At 39.3% G+C, this 13,234-nt stretch overlaps 1 protein-coding gene across 22 annotated transcripts in view; it reads left to right on the top strand.

The window, feature by feature from the left end:
- The window catches only part of DTNA (dystrobrevin alpha), a 340,345-nt gene that overhangs the window by 151,880 nt on the left and 175,231 nt on the right, over nt 1-13,234 (top strand). For all 22 annotated transcript variants that reach the window (XM_081801399.1, XM_081801400.1, XM_081801411.1 and 19 more), the window contains exon 2: nt 9,237-9,366. The gene's annotated coding sequence lies outside the window, so the exon portion shown is untranslated. The remainder of the gene's footprint in view (nt 1-9,236; nt 9,367-13,234) is intronic.

The raw sequence follows: 13,234 nt of genomic DNA, 5'->3' as shown, positions 1-13,234 counted from the left end.
ACAAATATGACTTTTTGTCATTGACAATGAAAGGCATCAACGTTTGGAAGATCTGCATAACTCAGTGAGCCAATACTTCCCAAATAGCCAATGTTATGAAATCATACAAGAGTAAAAAAATCTATACAAAGTATGAGACAGATAAAGAATTTTAACATCACAGACTATGCAAAGTTCATTGATGTGGCTCAGGTTCCACACTGCAACTCACCTTTAAGAAATAACTGTTTGCTGAGTTTCAGCGTCATATCAAAGAAAAATATCCACAGTCATCTGAAAGGCTATCACATGCTACCTTTGCAAACTGCACATCTATGTAAATGTGGAGTTTCTTCATGTTCTTCAACCAAAACAGCTTATTGCCATAGGTTAAATGCAAAAGCAGATATGAAAATCCAGCTACCTTCTTTCTGTTGAGCCAAACATTTTTAAAGAGATTTCCCAAAATGTAAAACCATGCCATACATCTCCTATATTTTTAGTTTGGGAAAATATTGCTGTTTTATTAAAAATAGAAATTATTTATGTTATATCGAATGAGTTTATCATTGTTACATAAACAAATCTATAAATAAATATTTTAAGTCAATAAATAAATATTTTAAGTCAATTTCTTTTTTTTAAGATTTTTTTTATTTTATTATGTTAATCACCATACATTACATCATTAGTTTTTGATGTAGTGTTCCATGATTCATTGTTTGCATATAACACCCAGTGCTCCATGCAGAACGTGCCCTCTTTAATACCCATCACCAGGCTAACCCATCCCCCCACCCCCCTCCCCTCTAGAACCCTCAGTTTGTTTCTCAGAGTCCATAGTCTTTCATGGTTCGTCTCCCCCTCCGATTTCCCCCCCTTCATTTTTTCCCTTCCCGCTATCTTCTTTTAAATCAATTTCTGATAGGTAAATGTTGATAGATCTAACACACATAAACAAAAGCTCTTTGGGATTTTCAGAACGAGATGTCTGAGAACCCTATGATGTGGTGTATAGTATCTTTTTTTTTAAATTCAAAGTGGCATGGCACCTTACTCATATCAAATTAAATGCTATATCTTTTATCTTCATTTTTTAAAAAAATACTCCTTCCCTCTAAGCGTATTCAAGGCCATCAGTCAAGGTAGAAATATATCACTGAAGGGCAGACCCTGAACATTCATTCCCAGAATCAGATCCTTCTTTCCCTTTATGATTTCCAGAAAAAAAAGTATTTCTTTGTCTAAGAAAAGACCCATCCAGATTATTCACATAAATACTTGTTTCTGGGGAAACAAGATGTACAAGAAATATTGCAAGCAAATAAATAAATAAGAATCTGGTTTTCATGCCAGAGAATTTGTCACTGAAATTATATCCAAATAACTGCTGCATTTGCATACATGTTGTTTTATGAGCATGAGCTTTATGGCTAGGCTTTATGCATATTAGAGAAGAGTAATGTTTTTTTTAAATGTGGAACTCCATGTGCTTAGTACAAAAAATTAATTCAGGGTATTTGTGGGAGGTTTGGTACTCTGCAAGCAAACATTTACTCCCCTATCCAGCCGCACCACCCCCCCCCGCCTTTTTAATGTCACTAAGATAACTGGCTAAGGTCCTAGAAAATCTTTTTTGAAATTTGGTTTTTTTCCCCCTATATCCAGTTTCATGACTTCCTTCTTTCCCTCCTTCCTTCCTTTCTTCTTTTTTTTTTCCTTTCTTCTTTTCTATGTGTTTTGATCTTTACATCATGGTAAAATCAAACAGACACACATCAAATCACACTGTATCATTAGTCTCTTAGAACTGTGCAGCACTTTAACAAATGAGTGAACACAGAATCTGAGCAAGATAGTGATGGTCACGTATTCCCAGGGAGATTTCAGTAGAATCTATGATATACTGCATGTGGCTAATTAAAAAGTTGTCTTCTTAAAAATTAATTGAATTCATCTTTGGCACAGTTTGATTTAACCCTCCAAGTTCAATTTAATTCTCTTTTTTACCAAATTGGCAGGTATACTGTATGCAAGAGATAAAAGGCTGATGATCTTGGGTAAATATTTTTTTTTCCTGGGCAGCAAAAATATGTTAATCTTTATGCCCTACTTGGAATTAATTTCAACATGGAGAGTTTAAAGATTTAATGAGGTCATCACTATGGAGTGCTTGTTGCCTATGCTTTGTTTTAGTTGCATGTTCTACTTAATTCATGAACTGAGATTTTCATCTAAGCAAACTGGAGATACTTACGTTTAGTGATTGTGTAAGTAAAGGAGACACTCATTGGCTTGCAATTGTATTTTTAAAAAAGATACAATATGAGATAATCACTCGCTTTAAATATGTATTCTGGGACAATGACTCCTCTTTATCTGATATTTTGGGATACATTGGTTTTGTGCAACAGAGGTTTCTATAACAAAATAAGCACTACTAATGATGATCTACTGGCTCACCCTGAAATGTAGCAGAAATGTGGTCTGTGTGAATGTGAGTATGTTAAAGTATGAAACAGACTAAAGAATCATTTAGTGACTACAGATGTCCCATATTTTCATATATGTCATAGCCTTTAATTACTAAGTTTGATGAAATAATCTCATAGCCAAAAAGGGGAAATATTGGGGTCCCTGGGTGGCTCAGGGTTAAGCATCTGACTCTTGATTTGGGCTCAAATCATAATCTCATGGTCATGAGATCCAGCCATGAGTTGGGCTCCGCACTGAGCGAGGAGTACGCTTGAGATTTTCTCTCTCCCTTTCCCTCTGCCCCTCCCCCACTGTGTGCATGAGCACTCTCTCTCTCAAATAAAAAAATAAATCTTTTGAGAGAGAGAGAACATGAGCAGGGGGAGGGGCAAAGGGAGAGGGAGAAGCAGACTCCCACTGAGCAGGGAGCCTGACGGGGTGGGGGTGGGGGGCTGGATCCCAGGACTCTGAGATCATGACCTGAGCGGAAGGCAGATGCTTAACCAACTGAGCCACCCAGGCACCCCTAAATAAATAAATCTTTAAAAAAAAGTTGAGGGGGGGAAATTTATGCTGAATATGTATGGATCAGTAAAAATAGAAAAAAAAAGTAAAACAAACAAAAAACTTCCAACAAAATTATATATGGTTTATAATCCCTCAATTTCATTAAAAATTATGTGTGTGTATATATGTGTGTGCAAATACATATATGCATATATATAATTGGAAGTAAATGTATAAAATCTTCACAGGGATTGCCTCTGGGTAGTGTAATGTGGGTGACATTAACTTTCTTTATAATGTATTATATTTTCCACATTTCTTAAAAAGAAAGTTATCACTTTGATTACCAAAATAACTTTGTAAGTTTCCAGCCATCTCTTGATCCATTTTTATTAAACTTGTTTATTCATAAATAGTAGCATATGGCTAATTATTTTTTTACATTTCTTATTTTCAAAGAGAAAAAAGCCATGGCCCTCAGGTGAGTTCTTAGCGGTTAAACCCCTTTGAGGATCACTGGCCAGGTGCAGTGCAAGTCATTAAACACACAGGGTGGGGGATGTCTTTTTAAATGCAAATATCATCTGCATATGCCACTGCCTTATCCTTACAGTAAGATACAACGGCAAGAAACACAAAGGCGGTCCTTCTGAAAAAAATGCCACGCACAAAACAGAACTGAGAAATTCTTTATAAACCACCTTCTTCCTTCTTGGCACCTTTAAAACAGTTGACTGAACACCCAGCTGAACTGATGTTGACAGGCAAGTCACCATAGTCTTTCCTTAAGAGCTCCTGAATGTCAGCAGGTCTCTGGCTTTACGGTGTAAAAAATTCTACATTTACTGCTGAATGTATATGTCCATTCCTTCTGACAGCTATGTTGTCCAAATGTCGTTGTTCTTTCTGCTTTATCTTACTCTAGCCTAAGTGATGAAGTATGATGTTTTATCCTTGTCTGTTGGTGAAATATCAGGAGGGAAACTGAACAGCCAGCTGCTGTCTTACACTTGCTCAGATATTCTCTCGTGGTCTTCTGATGTGTTAGAGGGAGTATGAAAGGAGGTGACGAAGAGGGGAAGCCTGGCAGGGACCCTACCTTCCCTGTATAGGTACCTATTTTTTTTTAAATTGTGAGGTATAACCCATGTTTCTGCAACCATTAGACTATAATTTGAGGGACAGAAATGACAGGTGCATGACTCCCTCTGAAGTTAGATTAATGTCCTTATTTGGACAGATGTAAGAACTTCATAGAGACAGATGCAGCCAGGCTCACTAGGGCTTTCCTGGGGACCTAGAATCCCCAATGGGGGAGTCCACCAGGCTGTGTGATCTTGTCCTTCTGTGGTAGGGCCACACTGGATCTGAACAGCTCAACTGTCCCAGAGCCACAGCCTCTTCATCCTAAGAGCTCAAAGCAACAGTCTATTATGCCCTTAATAGGAAATATGTACAAATAGCCAAGACCTGCCTGGTTCTCAAGATGAACTCTGTGTCAACAAGAACAAATCCTTAGAGAGGGTGCCCAAGTGCCCCTGAGCACTATTCTGTCCCCACCTTTAAAGCCATCCAGAAAGGCCTCTTTCCCAGAAGTCTTCTCCCTGACTCTGCCCTACTATTGTTGTGTCTGGGGTGATTCTCAATTTAGTCCAATTTAGTCCTGTTTGTATCTGTGTCTACCCCACATCCATCTTACTGTAGCTTCCTAAGGCACTTTGACATTCTTAAACCAATAAATAACAATCTGGTGAGATGATCTGAATAGGTTTATATCACAGGTCCGTGTAGATACCGAGTGAGAAGATGCTGAGCTTTGTGCTCACTAATTATTCCATCAGCAGTCATTTACTCAAACAAACATCTAATGAGGAGGATCATCCACATGAAAGATGACATGCTCAAGATGATGTGGAAATAAACAAGACAGTCCTTGCCCTCTGGTTGCACATGTTCTTACAGGGAGATGAGAAAATCCCTGGCAATTTTACATGGTGACACAGGCTGTAGGAAGGACCTCAAAGGCTGGTGTGGAACCATCAAGGTCTGGGGGTGGAGGGCGTCTAAGAACAGAGCTGGGGGTATAGGAAGGAGCTCGATGTGGTATGTAGAGTTGGAGGAAGCTTCGGAAGGGGGATTAGGTTTACCTTGTGCAACTTCAGAGGTCTAGATGAGACCAGTGGTAAAATTATAGAATGGTATTGGGAACAGAGAGGGACTTGAACCATCTGCACCTGGGTTCGGATGGTTCTAAATGGCATGACTGTCATTTGGGGCTGGATAATTATTTTCTGTTGGGGGCTGTGCTGTACATTGTAGGACATTCAGCAGCATCCTTGGCCCCTACCTGCTAGATGCCAATTGCACCTACCTTCCCTCCACAACTAAAAATACCTCCAGACATTGCCAAATGTCCCTGGGGTGGTTCAGAGTCACCCCGGGGGTTGAGAACCATCGGTCTAGACCAACACTCCCAGTTTACTATGAGAAAACTGAAACCCAGTTAGTATAGAGACAAAAATAAAACCCCAACTTCTGATCATAGTTCAGTCCCCTATCTACAGCACCAGAAGATGCTGCAGGCACTTTTCGGGATTGTTTTTCTTCCCCTTCTAGCTTCTTCTTGGTTGTTGAGGATCTGACTGTTGCTGTGTCCACAGAAGAGGGTTGGCCAGGACCCTGAGCTCAGCCTCAGCACTGGCATGAGACCCTAGCATGCCATTTGTGAATATGACAACAAAGAGTCACGGAACCTATGTCAGTCGTTGAGAAATTATTTGGACAAGTAGATACTTGTCTTTCATCATTCTTAGCCAAAATCCTTTAATAGCCCCTACAATTTATGCCAACTGACAATGTCAAACACCAGAAAAGACGAAGTTTCATATGTCTCTGAATGCAGTGTGGCTCTCCATCTTAGCATTTCTCTGGAATATCACTTGTCAGTCTATGGTCGTCATCATCCGTAGCTGTTTCTCATAACATGGAACCAACCTCCTATGATCTGAAAGGGATCTGAAAGCTGGCTCCCTCCCCAACTCTGAAATCTAGTAAATTAGACTCATGGCACAATAGTCTCCCAAGCATAACTAAAAAAGAAGACTATAGCATAAGTACTGGAGAGCACCATCTTCAATCCTCCTTTTAACCTGTAGACTGACTTTTTCCTACATAACAATGAAAATAGATAAAATGCCTACTTGGTTTCTTTATTTTTCAATGTGAATAAAGGCCTTTGAATTCTTCCAAGTGTGATGAAACTATTTTCAGCATGGTGCAAACTGATAGGGGTAAGAAAGAGGAAATTGGATCAAATATTTATAAGAAAAGAAATGTAAATTTATATGTATTATTCATGCCATAAATAGTACTGCAGGCCTTCTCTGCATCAGGCAGTGTTCTAAGCATCAGGGATATAGTAGTGAACAAAATTCCTGCCTTTGTGGAGCTTATATTCTAATATGAAGTGATGAACAATGAATAAATAATAAATAGTGGAAGTGCTATGCAGGAGAATATATCAGAGTGAGCTGTAGAGCATGAGGAGGGAGTGCTATTTTAGGTGGGAAGATCAGTAAGGGCATAAATATGGATAAAAATGTGATTACTAACTCCACCCCAGTCTAATATCCGGCTGGCTCCCACATACTCTCAGTTGGAGTGACCACTTCCGCCATCCTTGTGTAATGAATGCATGTGCTTGACCAAATCCCACCACCACAAGTGATTGTTGAGCCTTCAGTTAAGTCGATACCATTAGTTTGAAAATTACTATCTTTTTTAGGTGGCCCATTTTGTGTGCTCTATGTTGAGGGGTTTATTTTATTAAGCAAAAATCTGCCTCCTGCCACTTCTGCTCAACCTGTACGTCTAAAATATGGCACCCCAAATTAGCAAAATACTCCTTTCTCTTGTGGTAAGATACTGACTCCTATCTTCAACCAGACAGTGACTGAAAGCTTTTCAGGGAGCTAGAAAAAAAGAGTACTTTATTTTATCTCATGACACTAAATTTTAATTTCTAGTCACAAGTTATTCAAACAAGAATTTGGTAGCTGATGTAGAATTCAAATAAGACTTCGAAGAGAGAAAGGTATTGTTTTTTATTCCCACCCAATGTTCATGGGATACTTTTGCTTTGCAAGTATCCAATGCGCTGCAGCAAGAGGAGAGAGTAGGATGGATGCCTTTAATTCAGTGGCACTTTGGGAGACCATCACCCTGCGGCTCAGAGCAGAAAGAAATATAGATATTCAGTTTCTGCGTACTCTGGAGTAGTCACAGGGGATAGAAGCCAAGAGGGATAGGAAGAGAGCTGCCTCCAGATTCAACATCGGCTTTTGATCACTGCCTGTGACATACAAGCTGAAACAGGGCCACTCCTGGGTGGAGAAGGAATAGCAAGCAAGAAAGCTAGCTTACAAGCAAGGTATCATTCAAGTTGCAACTTTTACTGAAGTCATAGATCTCAGGTAAGGCGCAACCTGAGCCACCCATGGGGTACTTTAACACAGCATCTCCATCTGAGCATCGTCTCACTCCTAGTCGCTTACAGTCTGAGATAACCCAGGGACCTAGACAAAAAACAAAAATGCAAAACATCTTTCCCCAAGTTGCCAGGTAGAAGAGCAAAAACCAGCAGCATGATCCTAAGAGGTCCCCAGGCCAATACCAAAGGATATCTTGAGTGACTCTCTATTGTAGGTACAGCTAGATGTCACTTTCCTTATGTGTGTGATATACATTATATAGTCTTATAGAAAATTATATAAGATTGTGTAAGATTTCCATTTTATTTCCTGATGTTGGGGCTCAGAGAGCTGCCTTCGTGAGGGAGAGAGAATATTTTTGATATATAACTTATTCCCAGATGCATGGCTCTAATTTACCTGAACCCCCAATTAAAAAAAAAAAAGTAACATGTACTTTAAGAAAACAAAAAAATGCTTGAAAGTACTACTGTTGTAATAATACATTTAATTCAAAGAATGCCAAATCCATGTCTGTACCTAGAATCTAAGTATGGGGAAAGAAGGCTGGGTTCTGATGTGTGACACAGAACAAGGATTCCTTATGTCGTGAAAATATCTTTATCTCCTGTGAAATAATCTCCTCCAATAATGAATATATCTGAAAATTTGGATTAGAGCAAGGGGGAGTTACTGTATAGAACTTTCTCTAGGAACCTAAAATCACAGGATGCCAGAAGCATAGTTACTGTAATCCTCATCCTCATCAAGAACCGGGGTTGAAGAAGTCAGTAGGGAGGGAAAGTGGAGGCACAGGGCTGGAGACAGGGGGCACCTTTCTCCCATCCTGGGTGCAGAGCTAGGCTCCTGTCGTCCCTTCCTTTTCCACCCCCATTGCCATCAGACGCCTTCTCTCCTTCATCTGCTATGATCCCATCCCACTCTCTTCCTTCATCTTAAGGAAGGAAGATTTGAGAGATTTCCTGAGCCTCAACTCCCTGCAGCTTCAAGCTCGCCAGCACCTGGGGTAGTAACATACAGCGTGTGCAGTTGGTAAGGAGAAGAAGGGGCAAGGGAAGGATGAGAGAGACTGGTGGGAAAGAAGAGCTGGTGGCAGATGGTGAGCGGGTGCCTGGGTCACCATTGGGGAATCTGCTGGCAAGTGCCATCTTGAACCTCTCTCTTCCACTTCTTCTCTGTGAGTTTGCCCAGAAGGCAAAGGATTAGAAAATCATTCAGCTTTGTTAAGAAATATTAATAGGCAATTTTATGAACTATTTATTATTTATGTTATTACTACATAATGTAATAAATCATACGTATCATTAAATAATGTCAGGTTGCCTTTGTGGTAGTGGACTCTTGTAGGATACCTACTTAGGATTGCTCAGGCTTAAATCATTAAAGGAAATGCTGGTCTGAGGACCCTGACCTCAGCTGTAATTTCCTTGACTTTGGTAGAAATTATGGTGACACAATATTCCAGAAAATTACCTACTTGGGAAACACAGAAAATTCCATGTTTTCCCCCTTTGGGAGTTTTTAATCAAATAAAACTAAAGAGGTATGTCAGGACCCCAAGGTCCAAGGCCACATTGTCTGTTATTAACCAGCTGCTTAATCTTGGACAGTCCCCCTGGGCCTCAGCATCCTCATCTGTAAAGTGACTTTTGGCACAAATGTCCATTTTTCTAAATATTTCTTAGGGTAAATGAAAACCAAGTTTCTGAGTTGAGTATTACAGACTGTAATAAACATGTAAGTGTAAGTGGCTTAGCTAAATAAAAGTATATTTTCTCATTGCAGATAAATAAGATTTGCCAATCCCTGGATGAAGTGCTTGGGAAATCTTTAGATGCCATAGTCAACTGCCATTTCAAAGAAGAGAAAATAGATGGTTTTGGAAAGTTCATGCTGTTTCTTCACTGAATTTTAGGTAAGTGTATCTGAAACAAAGAATTTAAGATGGACATTGCACTAATTCCCCTTAAAAGTGCTTCTCTCCTTTACACAAAAAGAAAATGGGGTTAAATGTTATCAGCGTTCTCTACTTCTGGCGAGGGGCCGCACGGTGAAAGACTTAGTTTCTGTGCCTTTTATGGTTTTGTTGTTGTCAGAAATCACCTGATGTATGAGGTATGAGATACAGACACCCTGACGTTCTTCCTGGCTCCCATTAAGCAAATGCTGGAATACTTCATTCAATTCTAAAGGTCATCTAATTTTTTAAATATATGGAAGTATTTAGTATCAGAGTAATAAGCCAGAATGAGGCAAAACTACTAGACGAAAATTTGATGGTGGTAACGACAGTTTAATCATTAATAAGTCTGTGTGTGCGATACAAGGGTAACATTTCAGAGGCTGCCCATGGGGATATTTTAGCCTGCTTAAATTCAAGTAGGACATAGTTTAGGTTAGGTGTGGTTTTTAAACTGCTGTATATGATTAAGCACACACATGGGCTCACATACATTAAGCCTGGTTTTGTTTGACCGTAAAATGGATGGATAAATATTCTTTATGTCATCATCCATAATTACCCTGCCATGCTACAAAAGACATAAGCCTGCAAATTGGCGCTTTACTGTTAGTCGGCAATCTGCCATTGTCATTTCTCAGCAGAATGGAGAGGAATGGAGGAATTGAGTGGTGGTTGTCTTCAGGAAGTTGTGTGGCTTTCTACCTCCTCCAGAGTCCAGTTTGCAAAGTGTGATTGTATCATCTACTTTGAAGAATGGTGATTTCCAGAACGTCAGAATAAACCTCTGTTCACAATTCTGAATAGAACAATGCAACTGACAGAGCATTGACCACTTTCTTTAATCTAATCTGGAAGACACTGATGCTTCCTTTATGCTTTTTATTAACTTCAAAGTGAAGGTGCTCATTCCCTCATAATCTTTGGGGTGTGTAAATTTGGTTTATTGAGGTTATATATGGAACTAAAATGGTGATTTCATTTATTTACAAGATGTTTGTGGAACACAGTTGCCAGGCGCTAAGCTTAGAGCCCTTTAAAACTATCAGTAAATCAATTTGCCTAGTGTAACACTCTGGAGGAGAAAATGAAAATGAGAACTATATTTACTGAACACTGTTTTCCAGTTCTGCTGGTCTATGCCAGTTTTTACCTTCTCGTCCGTTCCTTACTCTGCTCCTACTCTATTGGTTCCATGGGGACTGACCCCTATGGGCAGTATTTCCTCCCACCAAGACTCACCCCATTGTCTCCAGCTTCTCCCAGTGACCTTGAACTCTGAGCTACAGTGATATCACCTCTTCCCTTTCTCCCTTGAGCCCTGTGGGTGGTAATGCCTTTGTTTTCCTGCCTCTGCTGATCTCCCAGTTGATCCCCTGGTTAGCTCACAATTCTTCCACCATCCATGTAACACTTTCTCTAGATTAAATTCCATCTGTTTTAAATATTTAGAGTGTTTTCTCTTTTCTTGGTTAGATTCTAATTGACCAGCCAGTCCTTCATTAATTTCTCCCAAAAGTATTAGAAAAAAAAATGAACAGGGATTACTTGCTTCTCCCAAGGAAAATGATTCTCAGGAGGTACATTTCAAGTTAAATGTAAAGTTGGATTTTTCTACACTGAAAAAAATTTAACTTAATATATTGAAAGTCATATTCTAAGCTGTACAATGTTGAGCATTAATTTGTTGCTGCTAACAAAATCATTGTCATATTCTTATTTTGCATATCAAAGTAATAGAAGATTTTAAAATTCTCAGATATGGGGATACCTGGGTGGCTCAGTTGGTTAAGCAGCTGCCTTTGGCTCAGGTCATGATCCCAGGACCCTGAGATGGAGTTGGGCTCCCTGCTCAGCAGGAAGTCTGCTTCTCTCTTTCCCTCTGTGCCTCACCCCACTTGTGTACACTCTCTCTCTCAAATAAATAAATATTTTTAAAAATTCTCAGATATGTACCAAATATGATTTTTAGTTTTCAAATTCATTTCACAAAGTACAGATGAGAACTGCTTCTTAGGGCCTCAGTCCCATTCCTGAATTCACATTTAAGTCTGGAGCTTCAGCTCTATTTGATTGTGGATCTGACCTCTCTCTTTCAGTAACGGTTGTCTGCTGCTTGAAGATGCCTCTTGATCTGATCAGCTCACATTTCCTATAATAAATACTGGCTCTATTAGAAAGCTAAGTGATCAGATGCCACTTTGTGTCTGTCTTTTTTGGGCAGGTAAACAATTCACCACTGTCTCAACAATCCCACTATAAAGGGCTTCCTTGATATTAAAGTGGCTTTTCACGAAATCACTTCACTTGGTTATTTTAAATGCTTAAACCTTGCTCTTTGCATTTCCTTCTCATTTATTTATATAGATATTTTCCTTTTCAGTCTTTTCTCGGAGGTTATCGTGACTGTTCATCTGTCCATTTTAATGTATTGTGGGTACATTCAAAAGGACATGGTGTCCCTTCTACCAACAATTTTCATGTATGGCACTGAAAATTCTAATCATTAACATTTCTCTCCAGCTTATGGAAATGACGCATATTTAAAAAAAAAATACTCTCAGGGAAAGAAATGCATCCATTAATAATACATACTACATCACACATAAGTCTAATGAATTAGCAAGCCAGAGATTCCTGAGGGAGTGGTGCAAACACTCAGCTTCTGAGGATTTGGTACACATAAGTAGGAGGGGGCTACCGAACTAATCTCACTAACTTCAGGATGTTGCCTGGCGGGTCAAGGGAAACATGTCATAAAAGATAGCTCAGGCTGAACAGATCTTAATGCCATATTGGACGAAGGGCAAGAGGAGCAGAGGTAGTATTCCTTACACTAATGAGCAACATTGTAAATGGAGATTTTAAATCAGTGGTGCCCAAATAGTGCAGGAAAGTGCTTTAAACAAGAGGTAATCAGTAGTATTTCTACTGAGCCACAGAGTATGATATTGGAAAAAATCAAATGTGTTTAAAGGCAGAAATCATCTGTAATCCATCTTGGGATTCCTGGAAACTGGCCCAGTCCTTGGTTCACTGTAGATAATTTCTAAATAAATGGTTGGTGAATAAAGACTGAGGCCCAAAGCAATGATAGCTAATGCTTACTGATTCTTTTTTTTTTTTTTTTAAAGATTTTATTTATTTATTTGACAGAGAGAGAGATAGCGAGAGCAGGAACACAAGCAGGGGGAGTGGGAGAGGGAGAAGCAGGCTTCCCGCAGAGCAGGGAGCCCGATGTGGGACTCAATCCCAGGACCCTGGGATCATGACCTGAGCTGAAGGCAGACGCTTAACGACTGAGCCACCTAGGCACCCTAATGCTTACTGATTCTTACTTATGCCAAACACTATTCTGTATAGACATATACTTCATTTCGTGCTTAAACAATCCTATGACATCGGTAATATTATATCTCCTTATTTAAAGATAAGGAAATTAGGGCCCAGTGTAGTTAAATCATCTGCTGAGGTTAAGTTGGGGGTAAAAATTCAAATCTAGACAGCCTGGCTTCAGACCCTGCACACTTAATTATTATGCTCACTCTCTCTCGTGAAATATAATCGTGAAGTAACTTTCAAACACAGAAGCAACACTTTTTATTATTAAAAACCTTACATCATTTCAAAACATGCCTGTATGAAGAGATCTCACCCTAATCTTGAATGGCCTCACTTTGAACCACAAATTCCCTCTTTCAGTGTTCCTATTCTCCTTTTCTTTTAAAACATGACCGTCTAAATCAACTTCCTAATTTACACTCAAATTTCATTATTCCCATGCTTTAATGGTTTAATCTGAAATTCATATTTTAAAAATTCT

The sequence above is a fragment of the Leptonychotes weddellii genome, chromosome 13 (assembly GCF_054177405.1).
Source record: "Leptonychotes weddellii isolate Sample4059 chromosome 13, ASM5417740v2, whole genome shotgun sequence".
Taxonomy (NCBI): domain Eukaryota; kingdom Metazoa; phylum Chordata; class Mammalia; order Carnivora; family Phocidae; genus Leptonychotes; species Leptonychotes weddellii.
Note: the sequence above shows the minus strand (reverse complement) of the source record. Positions and strands in the feature narration are given on the sequence as shown.